This window comes from Rhea pennata, chromosome 13, assembly GCF_028389875.1.
Source record: "Rhea pennata isolate bPtePen1 chromosome 13, bPtePen1.pri, whole genome shotgun sequence".
NCBI lineage: Eukaryota > Metazoa > Chordata > Aves > Rheiformes > Rheidae > Rhea > Rhea pennata.
The window spans coordinates 21343364-21352671 of NC_084675.1; positions in this window are offsets into that span (position 1 = coordinate 21343364).

Consider the following 9308-nt stretch of genomic DNA (forward strand, 5'->3'; position numbering starts at 1 on the left):
AGGTGTTTTCTGGCAACTTCGCTGGAGGTTTTTGGACGCCTCCCATTCGGGAGGGCTCCGAAACCTCGCTGTGGTCCCAGCTCTTTCTTTTCTCACCGATTTTGCCCTGCTCCACGCCAAGGCTCGGCTGTGGCTAGATGTTTCTCCTGGGGGAGTTGCAAACCGTGACTTTGACTGCCCAGCACGGCAACCTGTAAAGCCCCTTGGTTTCTCACAACCCACGGCAAGGTTATAATTATACCAGAATTTCCAGTCTCTTGTAAAGACCGAGAGTTTCCCACATCTCCCCCAAGCGCAGAGCCATAGCCACCCAGGCCCAAAAGGCTCGGTTTTCCTCCCTGCGTGGTCTGACGCTGGCCTCCCTCCTCTTATTGCCCTCGTGAAAGGAGGCTCAACACCGTCACTTGCTGCAGCCAGGAAAGAGGAACCGAGGCAGAGCCGCGTGCCCAAGCCTCTCTCGGCGCAGCAGAGGGGAGTTGTGAGCTCCTCCCTTTTCCAGGGGAAGCCGGTGCCGTATCCCATCCGACACATGGATAACTCCTCTCTTCTCTGCCCTCCCCTCTCCACACAGTCCTCTTTTGGCCATCATGCTGAGGAGCTCGTGGTGGTTGGTGACCACAGCCATGAACCAGCTGAAATGCGGAGGAGCTCTGCTGGAGGTTTTGCACATCATGTTCCAGCTATAGCCTGTGGGCCAGGCTGTCCCTCCCCACTGGTTTTGGGGGCTCAACACAGCAAGGTTCATTCAGCAGTTGCCAGACTTGCTCCACCCTCTCTCCAGTTCTGCCTGACATTGGGCATAGGACCTTGGCAGGGTGGACATTTGTCTGACCTTGGTACAGCAGATGTTAATCCTTTTCTGTTGACTTTCTTCCACCAGCTTCTCCTCTGTTGCATATGTGATGAATCTTTCCTTCCATCCATCCTCATCCCTCACTTCCCTCAACTTTTCAATTGCTTGCTTGGAGGTGAACACCATAGCCCACCTTTTCCAGCTGCACAGCCACAAGACTTGTTCCTCCATGATCTCCTTGTCCTTGCGCAGGAGCTGGGGATGCCATCAGGGAACATTTCACACTGCTTTTTCCATCATCGCATGAAGTGGAAACAAGCTGTCCTTTCCTTTCTCTTTTCCACCTGAAAAATAACTGCATCAAAGCAGCCAGAAGATAGAACTGCAAGGCTTTGTCCATCTCTCTGTGGAGCACGTCTGCTTCTGGAGCCCTGTATGGACAAGCACTTGAAGTGCTGTTGAGCACTTGGGAGCAGCCAGAGAAAACCCCAGAGCAGGAACTTGGATATAAGCAACAAAGCAAACCAGCAAATCCTAAATGTTCAGGACCTTGGCAAAAGAGGTGCTGAGTTCCTGTCCAAAAACAAAAGTAGAGTCTATCTTTCCTTTAGCAGGGTGGAGGTGTAACACCACTCCCTAGATGTGATGTCTTTCTGTATTTTCTAACCGTGCTCACTGGGAAGACCAACCTGCACATACGCTGCCTTTTGTGACCTGCGGCTGTGTCCAGGAGCCAGATTTATCTCGGGGAGAAGTGGTTTCTTCTCAAGAGAAATACAGAACAGAAAGATCCAGGCAAGGGAATCATTTGTTTCAGAACCATCGTGCTGCTTCCACATACCTCGTCCCCCGCCCCGTGCCTCCCCCGGCCCCGCACCGGAGGGGTGCAGTGCCGCCTCGAAGGGCCATCCGCTCCGCCGGAGTAGCAGGGCCGTGCAAAAATGGGGAAACGCTGATTTTGGTAGGAACTTCGCCAGGGACCTCAGGCGGTTTCAGGTCCCAGGGTGGATTTACCGGAGGGAGGGAAGTGTTATAGGGCTGCAGCTTTCCACCTCCCATTAGCATCTCCTAGCAGAGTGCCTGGTCTCGGCTGGGAGCAGCTGGGCAGATCTGCAAGGCCTCCCCGTTCAGGGTGCATTGGGGACTAGCAAGCAGCTCCAAAGCTTCTGAGATATGTATCTCAGGCTCTGATCAGCGGGGTCAGAGTTAGACAGGAGGCTGCACGACAGCAGCTGCCTGGACATCTCCTCTCTGCGGCTCCATGTCCACTCGAAGGAAGAGAGGAGGGTGCTGCCTGCTCCAATTGCAGCTGGCAGCCCCACTTTCCTGTCTGTGGCTGGAGTGTGGCACAGACAGAGACCTGGCTTGGGGGCACTGAGGCATCTGGTGTCAAATAAATGTATACTTTCTTTATGGTCTTGGTAAGCAAATAGATCACTACCAAACTATAACTCCAGTTTCTTGAGCTGGAGGAGCATTTAAGCTAAGAGCTAGATGCAACCGCTGGTTGCCGCCAGATCCAAGTGCAACGTTCAGATTTGCAGAGGGCTGCCTAGTGACTGCTGATAAAAGGAAAATACTGACCTCCACTCTCCAGCCGGGTTATGGAAATTGCTCTACACACCTCTCCCTGCCCAAATAAAATGGTCCTGCAAGCATCTGTCTGGCACAGCCCAGCTGTCTCTCGCAGTGCTTGGCTTGCAGACAAGTGCAAAGAGCAAAAGTCCCTTCCGTGCTTGTGCATATGCATCACTCTCCAGCGCAATAGACACTGCCATTAGTCTCTGCCATCTGCTCTCTCTCAGCCTCGAGTACAAGATGCAGGCTAGAGCTTTTCTGGAGGCAGCTGAGCTCACCTTTGGCTCAGCAACAGTCAGCCTTGCAGCAGAAAGCAAGAGAGGCATGAAACCAGTGCAAGATGCGTTGCAGCAGCTCCCACACACACGCACAGTCCTCCAGTAGCTTTTTTCTTAATATATTGCAGTGAGAAAGGATTAAGACCTGGGAGCTGAATGAGGCAAAGATCCCTTTGAAGTTCCTCAGAAACAAAACACACTGGTGATCAATATTATTGAAATCCACAACCTACTTGCTCCAAAATTCAAAATCACATTCTAACTTGCAGTTCTCAGCCTTTCCCTGTAAAACAACTGGCATTAGTAAGGTTGCTTTACATATTCCATGGGAATTTACTCTCAGGAAGGACTGGGACAAATTCTTCTGAATTTTCATCTATGCTTTTCCAGTGGAGAAAGAAAGAGTGATAAGGAACTTCTCTCCGTCTTGGGGTACTTTTCTAACTGCCACATTGCAAGGATCTCTCTCTGCATCAGCCTGAAATGTTCTTTTTTTCTTCTCGTTTTCATGAATGTGTTAGGAGTGAGTCAAAGTTCTTCCTTGTTACTTTTCCTAAATGCAGTAGAGGTTCAAAATACCTGGTATCCAAGTAGGTTGTTTTGTGACTGACACGGAAAGTTATCTGACTATATTTTATTCTTCCGGCCGCTTTGGTGCATCAGGGTGTTTGCATTATTGCAAGCAAATTGCATCCGCCAAAAATAGACTCAAAGCAGGACACAACACCTAGGCGCATGCAAACTTGGGGGAAGGAGGGGATTTCAGCCTGGACCTTGGTTTCACAGACTAAGTCTCTCATAATAAACCCAAAGGTCTATCAAAACAAAACAAGTATCTGTATTTCTCCTCGTCCCTGTATATTTTTGCAGCTGTGGCTTGGGTGGAGCCTGTTTTTATGACCTTGACTCTGGTGTTACAGCAAAAACTTACAGGAGGAAGAGGTCACTTGTCAAGAATGGATTAATAAAAATAAGTGGTTGTCATCCTTGCTGGAGTTTTGGCTCTCTTCCTCCAGGTGAGCTGTAGCTCTCCGTAGCCAAGTCTCGCTGCAGGAGAACAGCATGCTCCACTCCTCTCTGGGCCCAGCTCCTGCAGCTGCAGCCGTCTTGCCCTCAGCTCTGCCTGCTGCCTTCCTCTCGGGAAGGGTAAAGCTGCCAGAGCTGAGGAGATGCCCTTTGGACCCCCCTCTCCTCCCATTGCCTGTGTGGGTCCAATTTTATGAGAGCTGTGGTCTGATGCATGAACCAAGTCCCACCAGCCATGAAGTGAGTACAAATGCAACGGAAGTGTGAGTTGAAACAGCCACTTCTTGCCAGTTTAAGCACTGTCCTCTGGGCCCCCACCGAAGATGGCTCCAGCCTGCTTCAGGTGGCCTGGGACAGCTCAGCTTTTTCTGGTGCAGAACATGTCCCAGAAGCCAGGAAAGCAATGAAGAGCACTGAAGCCGAGAGGTAGAGAGTCACACAGCCTGCATCGTGACCCACTTCATGCCAGCAAGCAAGGGAGGAGCAGGCAGAAGGGACAACAAGAAAATCTTACCCTCACCTCCATCTCCAGACAACATCAGGGATCAAACATATCTATGGAACAAGCAGTTCTGTCTATGAGAGGCCAGACCAAGGGGGAGTAACCACTCAAAATACCTCAGCAGCATGGGCTGCAAAGCCAGCAAGGTCCTGGGAAGGTCAAGTCAGAGCCCAGCGCAGGAGTTGCACAGCAATGCAGAGGCATGAGTTTGAGCCTTGCTTTGTATTTGTTTCAGAGGCCATCCTTGCTCGCCACCCTGAAGGGCCACTGGACCCTTCAGGCGATGCTATCAGGTGGGAGTGCTAGATCCATCACTCCCTTGCGATGGAGGAACAGGGACACCTCAGATGTGCAGTGCCAACGGGGCGTTTAGACACAGCTGGATAGTCCTGTCGAGCTCCCTGTACGAGACACCACTGAGGTTTCCATGGAATTAACACTAGTCAGGAGGATGCAACATGGAGAAGTGAGTGTGAGCCCCCCTCACCAGTCCTCCTGTCCTTCAACAGGCAGGGAGAAGATGTCCTACAGCTATTGACCATGCAAAGGAGGGTGCTTCCCATATTACAAAATGCTCACAGGAAGAGCCCAGAGATGCTCTCCATAGACAGGCTGCTGTGCTGAAATGGTGCATTGAGCAATCAAACCAGTTGGAAACCCTGGTGTCTAGAAATAAAAAGTGACTGTTTGTTTTCTAACGCATATAGGAGCTGGTGGGGGCCCAAACCAAGCAGCAGAAGGTTGGAGGAAGCAGCTGTAGCGGGTTTATTTCATATTCCTGAGCAGTTCAACTGTGAGTTTGGATCTGCGATTGAATTGTGGTCATCTTTGCACAGAGCGCTTTGCCTCGAGAGCCGCAAGGAGATGGCTGTAGAGCTTTTCCTGTTTCTCCAGAACTGAGTGGACTAAATCTCAGGAGCTCTGAATCCAAAACTCAGCTTCTTCCTCCCCAGCCCAGTGAATCTGTTCAGAGATCTGTCACCGTATAGCTCTTCACACAGTGCTTTAAATGTGTAGCAGGGATGGTTAGAAACTAGTTGTCATTGCAGACAGTGAATTCTACTCCTGAAGCCACAAGCGGTGGTCCTTTTTTGTCCTTTTTGAAAGACAGGTCATGGGAAACTATTGAAACACCAAGTAAAACATTAAGGGACAAGACTGATAACCCCACAGTGTATCACTAGGCTCTTTTTCTCCCAAAGCAAGTGCTTGCACAAGGTGCAATAGCCTTCCAGCCATGACATACCTCTGGAGCAAGACTGGCTTTGAACCCAAATAACATTCCAAGTCAGTGAGCACAAGTCCTTTCCAGCACCCAGAAATGAAATCGCACCAGTGAATCCTCCAGAACAGATGTCTTTACATTAGAAGACCTTAATGAAAGGGACAAGAGATAATTCCCCCATATTCTCTACCCTGATCCACCCTTCTCTGCTCACCAGTAGGAGGATTTGATAAGCACACTGTTCCTTCCCAAACACTCGTGAGGAGAACCATATATCTTCTGCAAGGAAAAGGTCAAGCCTTCCTTCACGGAAACCAAGTTCCTCTTTTCTTCATATGTGGTTTTTTTTCTCTGCTTTTCCACTCCAAAATACAGGAGTTGTTTAGCCTAGAAAACTCTCAGAAGATACCATCCCTTGTCCTCGGGGGCTACAGCAGTCTCCAGAGCAGTCGTAGGAACTAGGTGGGTCTCCCCAGGAAACACAGAAATATTTCCACTTCAGGAGGGAGTTTAATCACGTAACTCCTCCAGATCAAACATCCACTTTAGGGGGTTTGGGAACCATGCTTGAAATAGTAGCAAGTGTTTTGTGGCAGGCAATATTTTGAGCCTCTGGCATCCAGACTTCAGAAGACCCAGATCCTGCTTCACCAGGGAGGAATCAGCTAGGGGAGCAGAGGCAGCCTGGGCCATGACTGTTATCTGAAGTGAGAAGTGTATCCCCAGGACTTGGGGAAGGGACCCTAGCTGGAGAAGACGGGCTACTGCCCAGACTTGTCAATGGTGAGCCATGGATGAAGATGAGCAGACAGGAGGCATTGAGGTTTCACTTCACTGCGGCCATAGAGAAGAACCCAAGTGAACAGAAACCAACGAAAGTATTTGAACCCCCAGTAGCCCAAAACCACTAAGGTTCAGTGCAGCTGCGCTGAGCAGCTTGTCAGCTCTGCCTCTGAGCCAGGCGAGGTTCATGGCCGAGTGGCTGGGATGCACACGCCACTTTCAGGTCCGCGTGGCCCCGGGGACCACAAGCACCTGTAGTGAGGACAGCAGGCACCCCCCAAGAATGTCCCTTCTTGCCTGGCATGGCCTGGGGCCTTCTCATGTGAAACCAGGTCCAGGCTGGAGGTATTCAGAGGGAGGCTGTGGGGATGAAACAAATAATTTGGAGGAGCTCCAGGTGGCCAGGAGACCCCAGACTGGAAGCACTGGTTCTCCTCCCTTTGGACGTGTGGTTTTGCCCAGCAGGATGGCACAGCCTGGCAGGCAGGGACTGCAGAGCCTATCCCAGGATTGGCACTAACCAGCAGAGTTGGCAGGGGCAACTCAGATAAAGCACTTACCTTCCTGTGCCTCAGGTCCTCCTGTATTAAAGACAACCTGGGCCGGGATTTGTTAAGCCCCTCTTTGTGGCAAAAGCAGCTGCAGAAATTCCTCCCAACATTTATGAAGGCCACTGGAAGTCTGAGCCAGGACATCGCTTTGTGCAGCCTGGCACGGTTACCCTGAAATCTGCTCCCGGCTGCCAGAGCAGCTGGTCCTTTGTTTGCGAGTGAGCATAAATCTTGGACGCGTTTCACATGTCATGTTTTGGGAGTGGAGCCAAGCCAGGAAAGCCTGGCTTGAGCCAGACATTAAGCATGGACCCCTTGTTCCTGCATGTCCTACTTGAGCCCCAAGCAAAACGGGAACTCTGCCTGCAATCGCAGAAACCACCTTGTATCCTTAAAACCCTCCTCGGTCTTACACCTGGGGAAAAAGAAAAACCAGCATGGCTCAGCACGTTGAAGTCATCATCTATCAGGATGACTACTCCTGACCCACAGTCTCCTTCTCGATTGCCCTGGGGCCAGGGCCACCAGTCTTCTCCTCTCGGACCTGGCCTGGAAGATGTTTGGTATGGGCACCACCATTGCTCAGCAGAGGTCCTAGACCGAGCCCAGGGCTCTGAAGCACCATGGGAACACTAAAAATAAAGAGCGCAGCCCAGTCTGCCAAAAAGTGCCTCGGCTCCCCACTGCTTTTCCGCGGTCTTGGGGTGGAAATTGAAAGAGCCCTGAATACATAGCAGGTGGCTCCAGGCGCGCACAGTATGGTGGTTTCTGAGGAAGGACTTGTTCCAGGCCATCTGCGGAAACCGCAGGTGGTGTTTCAGCCCGCGGGCCATCATGTGTTTCACAAGTGGGCACGCTTTGTTCCACTGCAGCCGGCACCGGCGGCGGGCGCCGCGCCGCCTCTGCCCGCGGCGGAGGAGGACGCACGGCCGGAGCCACCTGCGCAGGAATGACGCTTCCTCACGCGCCGGGCAGCTCCGGGGGGACAAATGCCCCGTGGGAGGGATGAGCAATACGGGCCAGGGTGGTTTGCCCAAAGAGCTTACAGTAAGGGGAAAGGCTGGCCCCGTTTCTTGAGTTTTTGCTCCCTGCATAGTCTGACCTGAGCGGCAGCAAAGCCGTATTATATGCAAATGTGCTGCGCTCTCGGCGAGCGAGTTCTGACGCAGCACCGGAGACCAAAAGAGGCTTCAGTCCCACGGGAGACGTCACGGTGGGGCTCAGGAGGCACAGGGAAAGACTGAAGTGCGAACGCCGGCGGTGCTCTGCCCTGCGCACCCGCAAGGCGCATTCCCGCACTGCCCGTCTTGGCCACGCAGGTCCCCCAAGCCAGGCCTGCGACGAGTAACGGGGGCTGGGGGCTTAATAGCGCTGGGGACGGTGCGGCAGCCACCGCAGTCGTGGTCAGCGGCCAGCTCTTCTCCCCAGCACCAGGGCCATGTGCCACCACACCTGCCATGGACACGCACAGACCCACAAGCGTCCTGCCAGCACAGTGGGACAACTTGGTCCCATAGCACACATCCCCACCTTGCAGGGCCTGGCAGGACTCGGTAGGACAGCCCTGCTTGAGGTCCAAGACAGCCTGGTCTGCCCTTAGCCCTATCGTATAGCCATGCTTAGGCAGGGAGAGCCCTGCACAGCACTCACTTGGCCTGCACGAGAAAGTCTGAGCCCAGGGTTTTCCCATCTCAGAGCACTTTTGGGGTGTCAGGAGGTAAGCTGTGTTGTCCATTGTGCGTCCACTGCTCTTTGGGACTGAGAAAAAGAGAGCGGCTATAACTGCTTACCCTGGAGGAGTCAGCTTCAAGTCCCGAGAGAGATGAACGTTTAATTATTTCAGAGATGTCACACTGGGAAGACTGAGATGCTCATCCCAGAAAGGCTAGAAATCCAGGAGCCAGGGCAATCTGCCGGAACAGAGAGGAGTTGTGGTCAGCCAGAGTCCTCCCAACGCAGCTGCGCCATGACTGCATATTCTCACTTGGTGAAGGGTCCCATCATTAGTAAAAAAAAAAAAAAAAAAAAAAAAAATCTAAGAGGAGCAAGAGAGGGTTGATTTGCTTCAGTACCCAAGCAGAGGCACAGCTCAGTATCCGTCTCCTCAGCATTTCCCAAGGAGACAGCCTCCAGTTGCCTGGATCTCTGCAGACCACAAGCACTGGCTTACACGGCCCTCAGGTGCCGGGGTCCCACCAAACTAGCTGCATCCTGGGCAGGAGCAAAGCAGAGCAGGCGTAGCAGCTGCCTACAGCCTTGGGCTGCAGGAGGAGGAGGCTGGTATTGATGTTTGTCCTTCACAGAAGGCAGGGGACACACCAAACAGCCTGCCAGCCTTGCTAAGCCTCCCAGGGCATCTGCCCAAACTGGGCTTGAAATGAAGCCAGCTGATGAACAGATGTTCAGCCTCTGCTGTGCACCTCAGCCTTCATTGCCTGACCCAGGTTGAAGCTCCCTTTTTGCCATCAACTCCTGGCTCCACGCAAGTGAGACCTCCCCAAACACTCCCTGCACAAGACTTGCTGTTTGTGGTCCATGAGAAAGGCGGGTAGAAAGGATGGTGGGTCACAGC